Source organism: Haliotis cracherodii, unplaced genomic scaffold (genome assembly GCF_022045235.1).
Source record: "Haliotis cracherodii isolate W230 unplaced genomic scaffold, xgHalCrac1.p SCAF_11, whole genome shotgun sequence".
NCBI classification, from domain to species: domain Eukaryota; kingdom Metazoa; phylum Mollusca; class Gastropoda; order Lepetellida; family Haliotidae; genus Haliotis; species Haliotis cracherodii.
In genome coordinates, this window is record NW_027266266.1 from 28719924 (window position 1) to 28732495 (window position 12572).

The window sequence follows — 12572 nt, forward strand, 5'->3', positions numbered from 1 at the left end:
TAGTATTAAACTATAACCATCTGGGGTATTTCCAAATGACGACTTCCGATGAGCTCCGCCGTTCTTTTTGTCTGTTTGTTTAGGCTGAAGAAATTATTTAACATGCGCCCTTTGTCGAATCTTTATAGATCACAGTTAACCAATCAGTGTTTATGCAAAAATACGTAAAACAAATATTGCCTCCAGCCTCCAAGTTTATTTAGCTGTCCTTGCAGACGGTAGCCCAGTCTCTGGTCACGCTCAGTTGCGTTGCGTATCATCCGGGTACTCACGGGGAAAAAAACAATAACAAAGGCAACAACCAGTCCGGGGAATGGCGTTAGATCAGTGCCCCTTTAAGTGTTTTGACAAGTCGAGAATACTAATACCGACGTACACCGGTCTGTTGAATTTTATATTACTCTTCTGCATATGCAACGCAGCTAAGTCGTTATCAAATATCTTCCTTCTGTTAAAAGCCGGACTGGCTATAAGTTTCCTGAGTCTTTCTTCCTCATTAGATCTGACTAATTTAACATCAACGTGCTTCCTTAGATTCTCCATAGTTTTACCAAATACTGAGTTATTCATGAGCTTATATAGATTCTTTTCAAAATCGCTGGTAGCTATCTTTCTTAAATCTAAGTTCAGCCTTATATAGGGCTCCATCCAAGGACTTTAATCAAACTTTAGAACTCTGTGTAAGTTTCATACCTAACGATAGATATAACTGGAGATTTCTGTAGTGAACTATATATTTTGTCTTATCCATCAAATTTGGTACAAGTTTTTCTACGTTAGCTAACCTTGTATTACCCATCAAGGAGTGTTGATATTCCGACATCCAATCTTTATTGACCATAAATCTTTCGGGAGCTAGTGGATAACTGTTATGGTCTTTATGTAACGAATTTGGATATGCCAAGTCAACTTCTAGTATGTACCCTTTATTCTCATTGATATTATTCACATCGATATCATCGACCCACTCAAAACCACCCGTGGGTAAAGGTTGACTCATAGCCCATCCGTACAAATTGTTGGCGTCGAGATATAATATGTGCGTGTCGGGTTTACTCGGATCATATCTGTCCACTAATTTATTATTAGCCTTAGAATACCTTTTGGCTACCATCGATATACCCCCTCTTAATCATTTCTCAATAAACAAGTGCATATCGTAATCTGTGAGTAGTTTTAGTTCTACGTCGGTCTTCTTCAACAATGCATCCCATGTTAGTCCAGGACTGGAAAAGTACCATGCAGGGTCCAAGCCGTATTGTTTTAAATATGTCTTTCTAAATATCTTGAATATATCGGCGAGTAAAAGTACATCGGTTTTTAAGTACAGATCGTGATAATCGCCTAAATTCTTACAACCTAATTTATCCCACACCGTCAGAGTGTGTTCATAATCGGCATCGGTTATTTTAGTTTCTGTTAAGTTACTATAGAATGATTCAAGGGGTGGTAATTTAGTTTCGTCGAATCTAGACCAATCATCCATATATTCGTAAGGATATACACCTTTTCTCAGCAACAAATGATGAGTTAACCTATCGGTATATTGATTTGTTATCGCAAAGTCATCTGGATTGTTCGCATTAGCTAAATTGTCCAGGGAAGATAACAGAAACTGTACGGAGTCTATGAATCTAAGCCCATTACTTTGCTTTAGTCTAGCTTTATAATGTATAATGCAGGCATCTTTCGCAGAAATATTTCTTTTCCTTATGTTTTGTTTGATCGTATAATAACCTCTTTAAACTCTTTATCCATGTATAATGATATTTTCCATCTTTTTCGATCAGAAATGAATTGATTCTGGGAATATGTTCCGGAGCGGAACTTATCCTGTGTACAACAATTCCTTTAGAATGTCTGAAAACATCAATTTGTGATATTGGTGTAGGTTCGTCTATACCATTAAAGTTGTGTCCATCGTTTTGGGGATAGCTAGAAGGTCTATTTGCAATTTTAGAATCTACGGGGAACAATGCAGATCTTATCATCATTCTTAAACAGTCATCAGATTTATTTTTTACGCTAATTATGGCTTTTTTCTTCTTATAATACGGGGGTTTATCTATATAAGAACCACCTTTGAAAGGCATGTAATTTGCTATATCTAAATATAAACTATCGATTTTATCCACACCCCAACCCGAACCTCTATTAGTCCAGCGTTCTAAAGTTTCCTGTATCCTCTGAATTGATGTATCTAATGATGCGTTTATAGTATCGGATTCGGTTATAACTTCTTGATTGCTACGGAAATATGGTTCGGTATATTCGACGCTATCGTCTGTGTTACTTTTACTCAGTAACATTTTAATCGTCAGCTGGTATTTTATACTATGGAAATCATCTAATTCCTCATTAATTTTACTCGATATGATGGGCTTAACATCATTAACATCCATGTTGGAATTAATATCCATCTTCCAACCTCTTAGATATTTACCAACGACGGCGGATGTGGGTACAAATATTAATTCTTGTTGTTGATTATTATCAACATCATTATTATCTAGTAAAGCGATCAATTCAGCTCTTCTCATTCGAGAATAACCTCTCAGCCCACTGTTTTTTGCTTGAGCTTTGAGTTCTGTAACAGTCTGGGGTTTGTTGTATTCCAAACCGAGTAAATCGATCAATCAGCTTTTCTCATTCGAGAATATCCACGTAGACCACGTCGCTTTGCCATCATTGATGTAATCTCTCTTCCAAGCATAAATAATCTGGTTCCTCACCCTATCAGCACCGTGTTTCTTACATAAACAATAACGACCTTTGACCCCTATCCCACATATAGAACATGTATAGTTTATATTTCCCCGCCTGATGTAATAAGAGTATATTCCACAGTAAATATCAACACAGCATTGGTTACATTGAATTTTTTTCCCCATGAGTGTAAATCTGCATAGATTCATGGTTTATACATCTATCATATCATTTGTCTAAATGCAAAGCAAATCACATCTCCACTGCTATTTATAGTTTAGCAGTCATGGTGATTTATTGATTAGCTGTCACTATGACTAGGTCATGGTTTATGCATATTTATTGTGTAGCTGAAAATTGCAACAGTTGATAACCCAATTATTGTTCCTCTGACGGTGTATAAAACTGACTCATTGTTGGTCTCGGTATTGGGTCAATTTTTTTCCCATAAACGAGGGAGTATTCGTGCATGGCAGATTCAACATCCTTAAACGTTTGAATTGAATGTCCTTTCTTACGCAGTTCTTCTAATCTCTCCATTCTCTGCCGCGCCCATTGTGACTGAGCTTTTTCGAGTTGTTCTACGCTCTTTTACGCTCCTCTTTAACTTCTTAAGCATTTGATTCCCTCATACTAGAAAATAAAAAATTACTTCCCGAAAAAGCTAGAGCATTAACAATAGCTCCACCGACCATCATCGCAATTGTTGCCATGTTTATATGAATATAAAATATTCAAATGTTTAATAATATAAAATATTCAAATGTTTAATTACTTCATTATGTCTTTCGGGATAAGCCCTTGTTTGATGAGCATATTTTTCGTTGCCATTGCTAATCCAATATCCAGAATCATCATACCGATATCATAACCATTAAAATCTAGCTTGGGAGGTGTGGCTTTAGTAATCATTTTAGCCATACGGGCATAGCCAATGGCCAAGCCGGTGACCACCGCTGAATGATACGTTGCGTTTACCAACATTTTACCGCCTGTAACTGGAGTAGTCATGCTTCTTATAGCATTATATGGGGGCTAACCTCTAATTGAACTTGTTTTTGTGACATCGGGGGTGACGTTTTCTCTTCTCCGGTCTTATAAAACAACCATACAGCCGCTATAGCAGCAACTCCTACTAGTGCCCAAGTTTTAATCGGATCAATATTGGAATTATTCATTAGTTTCGCTTTGCGAGCGAGTCTTTTGGGTTTTTTCCTCGTAACTCTGGGTTTTAGTATTTTCTCATTACAATCTGTGGTTCCTCATTCATTCGTTGTGCAGTCGGGGTTATTATTTCCTCGTTCACAATCTGTGGTGTCTGTTGAGTCTCCATTATTATTAAGTGGGCACGTATGTTTAAATTGACAATACCTAGCTGTTATTAAAGCTGTGGTGAGTGGAGCTAAGAACATACCGTATCTATGATAAAACTCACAGCTCACTGAGCGTGTTCGATGAATGGGTCTTTCTCTAGAGATTCGCATAAATACGGGCGATGTTCTGCAGGGATAGGGAGACACGTTCTAGCTACGCCTGTGTATAGTTGTAATATAGCCGACCCTATCGTTTTAGTCATGGTAGCTCCCAGTCTAGACTCGTAACGCACGTACAGTTTTTTAATTTCTTCGTCGGTCATGTTAGCGCAGTGTGGTTCTTTAGGTAAAAGATTATTTATAGATTGCTTGCAGGAATCTTCCATTCTGTATATTAAGTTGCGCATCCATAATCACGTACAAATATATGTTTGATTTACCAGCCGTTTCCTGGAGCTTCGTTATCTGTATAGTGACACCCTCGCTAGCATTTTCTATTCTCCTCCCACTGCCGTGTAGTTGGTCATTGTCCGTTGTTCGTATGTTGAGCCATAGCGCGTACTTCGTGGTGAGGTATTCACCCATCGATATACCCCTGAGAGACAGATCTTTCACGACCGCTTTAACTTCTGGGCTTCGTTTTATAGAAGGAAGTTTTTAATCTCATCCCACTGGTGATACGCTAGCATTCCTTGGCTATATAGTTGATTAGGAACGCCCTCGATAGTCAATTCTACTTTTGTAATCTTGGGATTGTAGAACTTCTCGGTATTTCTTTTAAATGCATTGGAGGGGTCCTCGAACAACATTAAAATACCCTTCAACAACCTCGTGGGGATGTTTAGATTGATATTCCACATCGTATCTTTTTTGTCCCTCGTGATCTTTCGATGTCGCAGCACGCGATCGTACAAATGGCTAAACTTCCGGTATACTGGTTACGAATTTGTCTGGCTAATTCGGGATCTGTTATCATATCGTACTCCAGCGAGATATTGTCAATGGAATAGCTAGCCGTTTCATCCCCAGTGACTTTGATTACTCTACCGTAGTCATTAAATGTGAGTTCGTATTCTAACCTATCGCCTAGGGATGCTTGATAAAAAGGCATGTGGGAATCTAATAATTCAAAGTCTAGGGGAATATAGAATCTGTTACCTAATGCGTCAGCAACAGCCTGATCTTTTACGACGGTACTATCACCACTAGAAGCATCTACGCGCAGTCTCAATGTGTTCCGATTACAAATACCTTGGTATTGTAAGTTTTCCCGCTCTTTATCCGTTCTCCAGAGATCCATGTAACAATAGTGTACATCGCTATCGTCGATACTCAAAACCTCATTACCGCTAATTCTAATGGCGATTTTCTTAACAATAGCACGACCTATGTTCTGAACGGGCTCCCTGTTAACGTCGGTAGAAGTCAAAATAATCGTAAATGCTAGTCGGACAGTTCCCGGAACTAACACATCATACATGCGCCTAGATTAGGAAAGCGAACCAGAAGCGTTTGATTCTGATCGATGGTACTAGGGATATTAGTTATAGTTAAAGACTGACGAATTGCTTTGACCCCTAATGGATCTTGAAGTCTACGTTGTGGGTTTAACTTACGTCCTTATTGCAAAGACATTGTTACATTGAAAATATGTACCTTATGTTTAATATAGAAATGGATGATATTAATCTAGATGATTTTGATAACCCGAGTACAATCAAAGAGGGTACTGATGAAACCAGCTCTGGTGGCATGAAACTTAACGATGAACTTTTACAATCAACCGTCAATGATTATTACGATACCTTTAAAGATGATAGTCCTATTGTTCATGACTATTCAAAGTTTGAGATAGATAGAAAAGGAATATTGCGACTGCGTGGCTCTCCGGATATTGATCTTATGAATTCTCGTACTCGTAAGCCCCTAGCCTTGTCTACGATAGTCGGTAAACACGGTATCAGCACTGTTCGTGATAAATTAGGTTTTGTAGACTACTCACGACTTTCCGCGAAGACTACTAAGGTTCTTCGGACTGTGCGTGATGAACTCGGTAACATAGATAATTTGGAAGCTTCCTCGAAGGTGGCCTCGGACGGACTCGGAGAAATCTTGGATACCTATAACGATAATTCCACGTTACAGTACCATCCTCAGAATTTAGTATTAGGGAATTATGAGGTCTTGACAAGGCAATGCGACAATGACGGGGAGAACTCATCAATAATATAGCCAAGCTATCCGAAATCGACAAGCATATAGCTTATGAGAAAACAAAACTTGAACAGGCGGGTGATAAGTTCAGTAGACGCCGCGTTGCTCATACGCGAACCTATTGTACGGATTATTTGTGCAATTCCATGCTCGATCCTGCAGTAATGGAGCACTAATTTCTTTAAGTATATGTCTAATCTGATAGTATACGTGAAATGATATAACAGACTTATTTAGTTCAAATCCTGGGGAATAAAGAGATACGCCACATCCCGTTGTGGCAAACCATATGGCAAAGTTTAACTGATTCTGCCAAAATTGCATCGGATTGTGAAACCAATCGTGCACCATTTTATCGCTAGTTGCCGTGACCCTGTACTTTTCAAAGATATCAGGGAATTTAACGATAAAATCAGCACCAGAAGCAGTTACTAAAATCGACTGATTAGTAATGTATCTCGTTTCATATTTAAGTTATGATATAGTATCATTGTATATTTAATATGTATGTTACACTCCTGGGAATAACAAATGGTCAGTCTATTCAACTCCTTCATACTATCGATAACTCGGATGGACAACTCGAAGTAGCTCTATGTGATGTAACGTATTACCCGCTGTGGACCAATATAAATCGTGCAAAAAGAAATAATGAGTCATGGATAGGTGAAAACAAACACATTATTATACCTGATGGGTATTACAGTATATGCTCACTCAATGATGAAATATTTAAGCCTAATGGAATTAGTCTCACACAAAATGAGTCGACAGTGGGACAGTGAATTTAAGCGCTGGAGAAAAAGGTGTAACTTTTTACGATAACTTAGCATTTACACTTGGATTTACACTACCCGGATATATACAACCCAACATAACAATACATGGAGATACATTACCCGATTTAGTTCCCTATAAAGAGTTGTGCATCCATCTTGATCAAATAAGCACGACGGATAATATTCAACTAGAAAGTCCTTCAACTCAGCTCAGATCTATTCCAGTGAAAAATGAAAAATACAATAGCAGTAGAACGGAATCTTTCTCAACATTACAATATAAAAAATTGAAGCGTGGTATTATTTCAGACCTCAAAATTTCTGTATTAGATGTAAAACACCAACCTGTACATATAGGATACTTAAGTGTAACACTCCATATTATAAATAATGGTTGATTTCATATTTAAATTATGATATAGTATCATTGTATATTTAATATGTATGTTACACTCCCTGGAATAACAAATGGTCAGACTATTGAACTGCTTCATACTATCGATAATTCAGTTGGTCAACTTGAAGTCGCCCTATGCGATGTAACGTATTACCCACGGTGGACCAATATAAATGCTTCAAGAGGTAATAATATATTTGAGGTGGGTTTAACCAATAATAGTAAACGATACATTATACCTGATGGGTATTACAGTATATGCTCACTCAATGATTGAATTTTTATGCCTAATGGAAATAGTCTCACACAAAATGAGTCGACAGTGGGACAGTGAATTTAAGCGCTGGAGAAAAAGGTGTAATTCTTTACGAGAACTTATCAATTACACTTGGATTTGCACGCGGAGGAGTAATACCACCCAACAAAACAGTGAATGTAGATATATTGCCCGATTTTGTTCCGCCCGATTCAGTTCCCTATAAAGAGTTGTGCATCCATCTTGATCAAATAAGCACAACGGATAATATTCAACTAGAAAGTCCTTCAACTCTACTCAGATCTATTCCAGTGAAAAATGAAAAATACAATAGCGGTAGAACGGAATCTTTCTCAACATTACAATATAAAAAATTGAAGCGTGGTATTATTTCAGACCTCAAAATTTCTGTATTAGATGTAAAACACCAACCTGTACATATAGGATACTAAAGTGTAACACTCCATATTATAAATATGGTTGATTCATCAGGCCCTGGAACACTTATCATTAGACAATGTAATACAATTGCACTTTCCGATCTCGGAGACATAGAAGGATTCGGTAGACCTGGTACCGGTGGCAAGTTATATGCTTTACACTTACAAGATAATGTATACAAGCGGAAAGAAGTTACATTCACAGGTAATCTAGAAGATTTAAGCGATGTCGACTTTAGTAGACTCCTTAAAAACACTTCATACAATATTACTCGCAACGACGATAAAAAATGGACTATGGTCGAAGCAAAAATCGAGTGGCTATTGAATATCATCATTACCCCTATGTGATGATGGGTAAGGCACATAATTTAACTAAGATAATAAATAGTGGCATCGTACTCACGGCTTATATCCCATCAAAACAAAAAAGTGTGTTAGTCTCTCCCCTGCCAGAAGACCCAGGTCATATGTTATTAAGTCGTCCGGCTGTAAAAAATGTTAGTTTAAATTTGACTACTGAATTCAATGATATTAAAGTTAACTTGAGTGCAATACCAAATATTTCTACTCTTATTATTGAAGTCTTGTTTGGAGATGCACCGGAAGACGCCTTCGAAATATTACCAGGACTATCGATTAAATGGCAAAAGAAACACGAGCGTCAACGTTGCAGTATTATTCATATTGGAGCATCACCCGTTGCAACCCTCTAGGGGTTCAAATTATTAAAAGTGACAGCATTTCTCTTACTAAGATATTCTTGCCGTATAATATACATTTAATAAGGTTGATGTATACTCTCAAAACATTTAAGCAAGATCAATTAAAGACTATTATATGACCGTAATATACACTATGAGTTTATATCCGTCACTCGATGAAGCATTTGAAAAGATGGATACTGTTGATGGATTTTGATTACATCAAATAAGCGACATAAAACATCGAATAGAGAAGGAGAGGGAGTTGAGGCTTGGATTGTATAAAAAGTATCGCAGAGCCGTGAATGCTCTGGACGGAGTTGACACCGCGCTTGTAGCAGCTGGCATGTGACTCGGGGTGGCAGGTGTTAGTTTATTATCAACTATAATCGTCGCGCCTATCGTGCTCGGCATGGAAATAGCCGCTGGAGTCTCGGGACTGGCATGAATAACGATAAAATTCATTTCTCGTAGGTTGCAAAAGTAAGCATTAAAACACGATAAGATTCGGATACTCGCCGAAGCAAAGTTGAACGGCATTGAGGATCTTATTCTGACAGGAATGGCTCATTGTAAGATATCCGAGGATGAGTTTCGTTTAGTGCTGTCGGAACTCACCAAATACAACGTAATGAAGCATGAAATTCGATCAAAATCTCATAAGACCAGTGGTATTAGCGCAGACAAGAAAAAAATGTTCATAGAACAGGGGAGGCAACAAGCGCGTCAATTATTCTGTGCCAAAACCAAAGAACTGGTTGGAGATTAAAAATAGATTGCTTACTATCATTAGATAGATAAATGCTTACATAGATATATAATAATGGAGAATTACAACATTTATGTTCATGGACAAAATTATTATATCAGTAATGTCAAACCAACAAATGAAGAACACAAAACATTTATGTTCATAGACAAAATTATCAAATTGAGAGAATTACCACAAGGTATGTATTATATCAGTAAACCAAACAAATACGATCATCAATTACCAAGAAGAGTATATAATCTGGCCTACTTGTAAAATAATAGAGAAATTTATATCATAGACTCCAGGTGGTGGTGAGCTAGAGTCAATTTAGCTTAATCTCATGACGATCGTTGAATCGCATCATCATTTAGGCATAAAAAATTCCATCTATAGTAGCTGTATAGGTATATAAATCCGGCTCCAGTGGGGTTGCGGCAGAACCCCCATTACCTATACTACTGGCTGTGATGTTGGTAGATGTCTCATGTCTGTACAGAAGGATGTGATGTTGGTAGGTGTCTTATGTCTGTACAGGAGGCTGTGATGTTGGAAGGTGTCTCATGTCTGTACAGGAGGCTGTGATGTTGGTGTGTGTTTCATGTCTGTACAGGAGGCTGTGATGTTGGTAGATGTCTAATATTTGTACAGAAGGATGTGATGTTGGTAGATGTCTCATGTCTGTACAGGAGGCTGTGATGTTGGTAGATGTCTTATGTCTGTACAGAAGGCTGTGATGTTGGTGTGTGTTTCATGTCTGTACATGAGGCTGTGATGTTGGTAGATGCTTCATGTCTGTACAGGAGGCTGTGATGTTGGTGTGTATTTCATGTCTGTACAGGAGGCTGTGATGTTGGTAGATGTCTCATGTCTGTACAGAAGGATGTGATGTTGGTAGATGTCTCATGTCTGTACAGGAGGCTGTGATGTTGGTAGATGTCTCATGTCTGTACAGGAGGCTGTGATGTTGGTAGATGTCTCATGTCTGTACATGAGGCTGTGATGTTGGTAGATGTCTCATGTCTGTACAGAAGGATGTGATGTTGGTATATGTCTCATGTCTGTACAGAAGGATGTGATGTTGGTAGATGTCTCATGTCTGTACAGGAGGCTGTGATGTTGGTAGATGTCTCATGTCTGTACAGGAGGCTGTGATGTTGGTATATGTCTCATGTCTGTACAGAAGGATGTGATGTTGGTAGGTGTTTCATGTCTGTACAAGAGGCTGTGATGTTGGTAGGTGTCTTATGTCTGTACATGAGGCTGTGATGTTGGTAGATGTCTCATGTCTGTACAGGAGGCTGTGATGTTTGAAGGTGTTTCATGTCTGTACAGGAGGATGTGATGTTGGTGTGTGTTTCATGTCTGTACATGAGGCTGTGATGTTGGTAGATGCTTCATGTCTGTACAGGAGGCTGTGATGTTGGTGTGTATTTCATGTCTGTACAGGAGGCTGTGATGTTGGTAGATGTCTCATGTCTATACAGGAGGCTGTGATGTTGGTAGATGTCTCATGTCTGTACAGGAGGCTGTGATGTTGGTATATGTCTCATGTCTGTACAGAAGGATGTGATGTTGGTAGGTGTTTCATGTCTGTACAGGAGGCTGTGATGTTGGTGTGTGTTTCATGTCTGTACAAGAGGCTGTGATGTTGGTAGGTGTCTTATGTCTGTACAGGAGGCTGTGATGTTGGTAGATGTCTCATGTCTGTACAGGAGGCTGTGTTGTTTGAAGGTGTTTCATGTCTGTACAGGAGGCTGTGATGTTGGTGGGTGTTTCATATCTGTACAGGAGGATGTGATGTTGGTATATGTCTCATGTCTGTACAGGAGGCTGTGATGTTGGTAGATGCTTCATGTCTGTACAGGAGGCTGTTATGTTGGTAGGTGTCTTATGTCTGTACAGGAGGCTGTGATGTTGGTAGATGCTTCATGTCTGTACAGGAGGCTGTGATGTTGGTGTGTGTTTCATGTCTGTACAAGAGGCTGTGATGTTGGTAGATGTCTCATGTCTGTACAGGAGGCTGTTATGTTGGTGGGTGTCTCATGTCTATACAGGAGGCTGTTATGTTGGTGTGTGTTTCATGTCTGTACAGGAGGCTGTGATGTTGGTGGGTGTTTCATGTCTGTACAGAAGGATGTGATGTTGGTAGATGTCTCATGTCTGTACATGAGGCTGTGATGTTGGTAGATGTCTCATGTCTGTACAGGAGGCTGTGATGTTGGTATATGTCTCATGTCTGTAGAGAAGGATGTGATGTTGGTAGGTGTTTCATGTCTGTACAGGAGGCTGTGATGTTGGTGTGTGTTTCGTGTCTGTACAAGTGGCTGTGATGTTGGTAGGTGTCTTATGTCTGTACATGAGGCTGTGATGTTGGTAGATGTCTCATGTCTGTACAGGAGGCTGTGATGTTGGTATATGTTTCATGTCTGTACAGGAGGGTGTGATGTTGGTGGGTGTTTCATGTCTGTACAGGAGGGTGTGATGTTGGTATATGTCTCATGTCTGTACAGGAGGCTGTGATGTTGGTAGATGTCTCATGTCTGTACAGGAGGCTGTTATGTTGGTGGGTGTCTCATGTCTATACAGGAGGCTGTTATGTTGGTGGGTGTTTCATGTCTATACAGGAAGATGTGATGTTGGAAGGAGTCTCATGTCTGTACAGGAGGCTGTGATGTTGGTAGATGTCTCATGTCTATACAGGAGGCTGTGATGTTTGAAAGTGTTTCATGTCTGTACATGAGGCTGTGATGTTGGTAGATGCTTCATGTCTGTACAGGAGGCTGTTATGTTGGTAGGTGTCTTATGTCTGTACAGGAGGCTGTGATGTTGGTAGATGTTTCATGTCTGTACAGGAGGCTGTGATGTTGGTGTGTGTTTCATGTCTGTACAAGAGGCTGTGATGTTGGTAGATGTCTCATGTCTGTACAGAAGGCTGTGATGTTGGTGGGTGTTTCATGTCTGTACAGGAGGCTGTGATGTTGGTGTGTGTTTCATGTCTGTACAGGAGGC

The 12572-nt window shown here is 39.1% G+C and overlaps 1 protein-coding gene across 1 annotated transcript in view; it reads left to right on the forward strand.

The window, feature by feature from the left end:
- LOC139456402 (acyl-CoA dehydrogenase family member 11-like) overlaps positions 1-12572 on the forward strand; it is a 45528-nt gene that overhangs the window by 7519 nt on the left and 25437 nt on the right. The gene's annotated exons all lie outside the window — the stretch shown is intronic.